Raw genomic sequence first — 6,633 nt, forward strand, 5'->3', positions numbered from 1 at the left:
TGCTTAGTGAAGCTAGCCAATCCCTAAAAAACAAATACCAAATGTCTTCATTGATATAATGAGAGCAACTAAGAACAGAGCAGGGAGGAAGAGCAGGAGGAAAAGATTAACATTAAACAGAGACATGAGGTGGGAGGCAAAGGGAGAGAAAAGGGAAATTGCATGGTAATGGAGGGTGACCCTCATTGTTATACAAAATTACATGTAAGAGGTTGTGAGGGGAATGGGAAAATAAACAAGGAGAGAAATGAATTACAGTAGATGGGGTAGAGAGAGAAGATGGGAGGGGAGGGGAGGGGGGATAGTTGAGGATAGGAAAGGTAGCAGAATACAACAGTTACTAATAGGGCATTATGTAAAAATGTGGATGTAACCGATGTGATTCTGCAATCTGTATTTGGGGTAAAATTGGGAGTTCATAACCAACTTGAATCTAATGCATGAAATATGATATGTCAAGAGTTTTGTAATGTTTTGAACAACTAATAAAAAGAAAGAACTTTTATTAGAAAATAAAAAGATAAATAGCAAGCCCTTCATAATTCCTAACCTACACCTCATAATAAAATTGGAAGGGAAATTGAATTCTGGAGAGTCACAAACAGAAACTATCCAATACCAATGGAACAATCTACTGATACCAGGGACTATTTGTTTTTTCCACAGCCATGTTCCTGAAACCAAGCACTATCTGGTTTTGGAAGACACTTGATATAGTTTCCTTTCATTAATCCATGAATGGATAATACAAAGTAATACCCCATTTCTCATTCTATAGTGAAATGAAAAAGATCATTAAAAATAATACCTGTACTTAGTTTCCCTTTAGATAGCACACAAATCTAAGACTGCACATGAATATCCATTTTAATGTTGACAGATATTTCTAAAGAGTGAGAGGTTACTTTTAATATTATTACTTAAATGATATATGTTATTACAAAGAGATACACTATCCTAATAGTATCTAATTTCTAACACAGTTAAGGCACTATTCAAATAATTGAAGTATAAATCAAATAAAACCTTACTTTCTGAGAGACAAGCTCAGATATCCAAAAGTAAAAAGAATATATAAATGATTCTTCAACTTACTACTGAAACTCATAAAACCTCAATATATGCCCTCTGAACAAATGTTGCATTCATGTTTCTTCCAGCCAAGTCTTCAGTCTTTAGCATATAGTATGATCAACAAGTTTTATGCTGAAGATTTTTAAAATTAATTAATTTATTTATTCTAATTAGGTATATATTACAGCAGAATGTGTTTCGATTCATTGTACACAATTGCAGCACGACTTTTCATTTCTCTGTTTGTATGCGATGTAGCATTTCACCATATGTGCAATCATACATGTACAGAGAGTAATGATGTTCATCACATTCCACCATATCTCCTTTCCCCATGACCTTTCCCCTCCTTTCCTTCCCCTTTGCCCAATCAAAATTTCTTCATTTTTCTCATGCCCCCTGCCGCATTATGGATCAGCATCTACTTAACAGAACATTTGCCCTTTGGTTTTTTGGGAATGGCTTACTTCACTTATATGCTGAGGATTTTTAATGCCCTCTATCATGCCATCTGTGAACAAAGGCAGTCTGCCTGTCTCTCTCTCTCTCTCTCTCTCTCTCTCTCTCTCTCCCCCCTACACAACCCCCCCCCCACTTAGTTTTTCTTGATTTGCTTCTCAGCTAGTATATTCAACATTAGGATGAATAAAATTTCTGACAGGGGATATCATTGCCTGCTCCCAACTGTAGAGAAAATACAATGTTTCTCCACTAGTTATGATGTTCTCTGTAGATTTCTCATAGCTGCCCTGGATCAGTTTGAGGAAATTCCCTTCTATTTTTTTTTTGTTTGCTGAGAGATGATATTATGAAAACAATATTGACTTTTATTTATATACTTTCTTTCTGAATCTATTGGGATCATTGCCTTCTCTCCTTTAGAAGATATTTTAAAATGAATGATATTATAGTTATTAAGGAAAGCAAAATGGGTGAAACATCACAATATGTATAATAATGGAAAAGTTGTGCCACATATCAATTATTTAATAAACTTCCCCAAACTCAGGAATTTTTAAACAGAAGTCATTATTATCGCACAAAAGTCTTGCTGAACAAAGCTAGTGTATTGGGTAGCTTTCCCTAATACTGAATCTACAGGGCAATGTCTTTGTTCACTGCGGTGCTGTAGTTTGGTTAGGCAGCTTTGCTCCTCATAACTGTCATCTCTATCTTGATATCAGCAGGCTAGTTGGAGTGCTTAATGCCACTTAAAATATAAACTCAGAACTTGGAGCTCACTTTTTATTCCTTAATGCCATTTAGCCAAGCAGGTCACATCAGGGACACAAACTAGATGACAGAAATGTATTCTGTCTTGTGGAAGAAATTTCAAAGTGCACGACTTTGCCTATTTGAAGGGGCAGACAACAGCAATAAATAATGAAATCAATCATATGAAAAAAATGTAGGAAAATGCCAATAATTGCTAAAACTATAGATGTCTATAGACTACTGGATGCTAACTTTGGCAGGTAGGGTGTGGCTAGAGGAAGTAGGTCACTAGGGCTGGGGCTTTCATTGATATCTTGTATGTGGCTCTTTTCTCTCTCTCTTTCTCTCTCTCTCTCTCTCTTTCTCTCTTTCTCTCTCCTTCCTAGCTCCCTTAAGCAGAGCAGTTTTCTTCTACCACACCCTTCTGCCATGAGGTTCTGCTTCACATTAGCCCCAAAACAATGGAGTGAGCCATCCATAGACTAGACCTCTGATTAAATTTTCCTTCTCTAAGTTGTTCTTGTCAGGCATTTTGGTCACAGTGATAGAAAGATGACTAGCACAGTGTGTATACAATTATAAAATCTATTGAAGGACCCCTACCGAGTTATCATCATTAGGTATGGAAAACTGAAAAGTAGGGAAAGAATGGGTAAAATGGGCCACAATAAGAAGAGGCCTTTGATAAAAATGTCATATACTATACAATTCTATGTATGTAAATTTCTACATGTGTATATAGCATGCAGAGTAGTATGTTCCCTGTGGTTTTAAGATTCTGGGCCTCAGCCATCAGCCTCACAGCTAAGGACAATGGATTATAATAATTCCCTTAAAAGAGGAGCTGGGTATATCTGCATGAGACTACCAATGGCTAAACCATCCTAATGATTGTTACCACAATGCATGACATAAGAGAAATCTGTTTACTCGGAATAAGGATTTGGGGAAAGAATTTCTAGGAACAAATGACACTGGGAATGTTCCTTTCCTTCTCTAAAACACAGTTAAGGGAAATGGGCTCGAAGTACATTCCTGAGAGAGTCTGGAGGCTCTGCAATGTTTCCCTTGCACTGACATTTGTGGAGAAGGAGTTCAAGAGAATATTTTGGACTGCATCGTGTTTTGGCCTCACTCTTAGGGAGGTTTGAAATTGGGAACTCTAGTGGGTATGGAAAGAAGAAGGCCACTGTTGGACACAACCCTGGCCTTAGTGGATAAAAAGTTAACAATGTCTTGAAAGGACTTTGCTTGAAAGGGATCTCAGTTGAAAGAGTCCAGGAGGGGTGGATTGCCACAGGGCAAGCGTAGGGGTCCATTGACTGAAGTCTGCAAAGTACATTGTCTGTGTCAGTCCGCTGGGCAGGCAGAGCAGTGAATGCAGCTGAGAAGAGAAATCAGTCTTCTGTGAGAGAGAAGAGGCAGAAAGAAACCATGTTTGGACATTTAGACACTTGTTTTTACAGAAGATAGTATCAGCCAATAAAGATGCATAGGTAATTCCAGTTATTTGAAAGAATTTCAAACCCTTTATTGATTAATTTACTCATTTGATGATTCATTCTAATCATTCTGATTTATAGTTAACAGAGGAGGAACAGATTAGAAGATAAGACTATACTGGTTTCTTTTCAGTGCTATTCCATGGGCTGTGATAAAAAAAGAGAAAGCTTACATTGAATGTACTATTAAAATACTTATTTATCTTAGCCTAGAATTTCGTTGCCTGACAGTGACTTTTAGGTCTGAGATCAGATCACAAGGCTGCCAAGGGCCAAAGAAGTGAGAACCACCTGGGCTTTAAAAAAAAAAAAAGTTCCTTCATGAGAGAAAAATAAAATAGTTGACTGATTTTTACACGACCGTGTTCAGCACATTGTTATAAAATTAGGGTGTTTGAATGTTTATACACTCCGTCACATACATACACACAAGAGATGTATGAAAGATTGGGCACTAAAATATTAATGTTATCTCAAAAGCATGAGATTTCAGGCATTTAAAAAAAATAAAAGCTCAATTCCATTCAGTGGAAATGCATTTAAAGCAAATGCATTCTCCTAAGGCTTATCTCTAAGTGCAACTACCCAGACACCAGCAAAGCCCCACTCCCAACACACACACACACACACACACACACACACACACAGAGAGAGAGAGAGAGAGAGAAGGATGCAAAGAAAATGTCCTCAAAACACTTCAGTATTAAGTTTCTGAGACTCCCTCTACACAGACACCATTTGTGTGGCTCATTAAAATAAGAATTTCAATCAAAAATATATAAGACCTTAAGCATTCAAATATGCAGCACAATCAAGGAAGCACATCAGCTGATTGTTAAAATATGCAGCCTGTTGAGTAAATCCCATTAAAGACAATTTTGGAGTCCAAAATATGTTTGAAAATTACTAAAATATGTGATTCTGGTTGACAAGTATACTCAAATATTTCAAAAGATACAAAATCTTGTTGCAAGAAAAAGCACAAAACATTCTCACTCCAGTGTTCGTGAAGGCAGCCTGCTATATTTTAGGTCTGTGGGTGTGGGTTCCAGTGATACAAAGGTGGGGCGTGGGAGCAGGAAAAAAAATAAAGTTGTGGTCCCTATATCACACATCTTCCTTTAAAGATTTCAGAAAACTAGAGCATGGTATGGTAAATATCAATGGTGGGATTAATGTTCCCTTCACTCCTTAAAGGGATGGCATCTCAATTTTCTGGAGAAGATATAAAGTGCCTAGGGAAATAGCAACCAAGGCATGGAGTGAGGTGGCTTTGTGAAACTGGCGGAAATCACATTTTTATCTTCTAAGAAAATGTTGTAGGGCAAAACTGTCCATTTAGCACAGCTTTGCTTTAAAGCCATTTTCTTATTTTGTGAGTGAAGTTTTTAAACATCCCCCTCCAATACAATGAATACAACTTGCCTTTTGAAAAATATTGGCTTATATTTATGCTATGTGGCTTGATTATACTAGTCACCTTATATATCTTTATTTACCATAAGAAGGAACATTTTACAAATATTTATGTACTGTCTCTTTCACTGAACTCTGGATGTGATAGGAAGGGACATGGCTGGTTTCACACAAGCAGGAGCTATGCAGGCTTTCCATAAATGTGCAGATGGTTAGTTGGTAATATCAAGGAGTCTTTTGCACAGATGGGGGCATAAAAATGATTAGTGGAAATTACACAGGAAGATTCATTCAAATCATGGCAATGTAACAGTGTAGGAATTATGGTTTGTATCTTCAAGCTAAAATAGGATATAAAGAAATTGGCCTATCAAAAAAGCTGTAATCAGTTCAGCACTCAGGACCCAGAAGTCCTATAACATATTAAACTTATGGTCATAGAGATTCTCAGAAGGCTACAATTTAACTTTCTTCTTACTTAGGCTTTCCCCTCAACCAGTTGTGGACACATTTATTGGTAATCATATTCTTCCAGTAATAATAGTTTGGCTTATAACCACCTTTGGGAAACTTTCTTCATTTTGAGTTTTCTCATCTCCCTTTAATGGCTAAACTATGCAACTTTTCATGACTGTGCAAAATCATCACAACAGTCAAGTCAAACAAACAAACACAAAAACAATTCAATAAACAGTAGCCTCACAGATCTGCCTATGGGAGGATTTTTTAATTCTTCCCATCAAGGATCAAGACATATCTGAGCTCTTTCTAGTTGGATTCTATAAAGTGAGTATATTCATTTACCATGTTCATTTATTTCTAACCTACTTCTGGGTTTTAGTTTTAGGTCATTGTAATGATTAATTTGAATCATCATCTTGATTGGATTAAGAGATGCCTAAAATTAAGTGGCTTCCAGTTGTCTGAATGAGGGAATTTCTAGAAATGATTGGCATGTGGGATAGAAAACTGAAGTGGAGACCCACCTTGAGTGTGGAAAACACAGTCCAGTAGGTTGGAGGCTTGGATGGAATAAAAGTTGGAAGAATAAGCAAACAAGCTTGATTCTTCTTGAACAGTTTAGTGGTTTGATTGCCTGAGGACGTCAGACTCTTGCTTCTTCACTCTTCCAGAGTGGACTCTTCCAGTGATTCTCTAGGGATTATCCAGAAGCCTTTGGTTCCGGACTGAGGTAGCATCATTGTTCCTTCTTGTTCTGAGGCTTTAGCATGGACCGCGCAGCTGCTGGTTCCTCCAGCTCTTTAGCCTGCAGACAGCCCTGCAGACAGCTTCTGATGTGTTAGCCAATCTAATAAATCCCCTTTTTATCTCCTATTGATGCTGTTTCTCTAGAGAATACTGACTAGTACAGTCATTTAAATAAAGGAGAGAGAGAGAGAGAGAGAGAGAGAGAGAGAGAGAGAGA

This window comes from Marmota marmota, unplaced genomic scaffold, assembly GCF_001458135.2.
Source record: "Marmota marmota marmota unplaced genomic scaffold, marMar, whole genome shotgun sequence".
In the NCBI taxonomy this organism is placed as follows: Eukaryota; Metazoa; Chordata; class Mammalia; order Rodentia; family Sciuridae; genus Marmota; species Marmota marmota.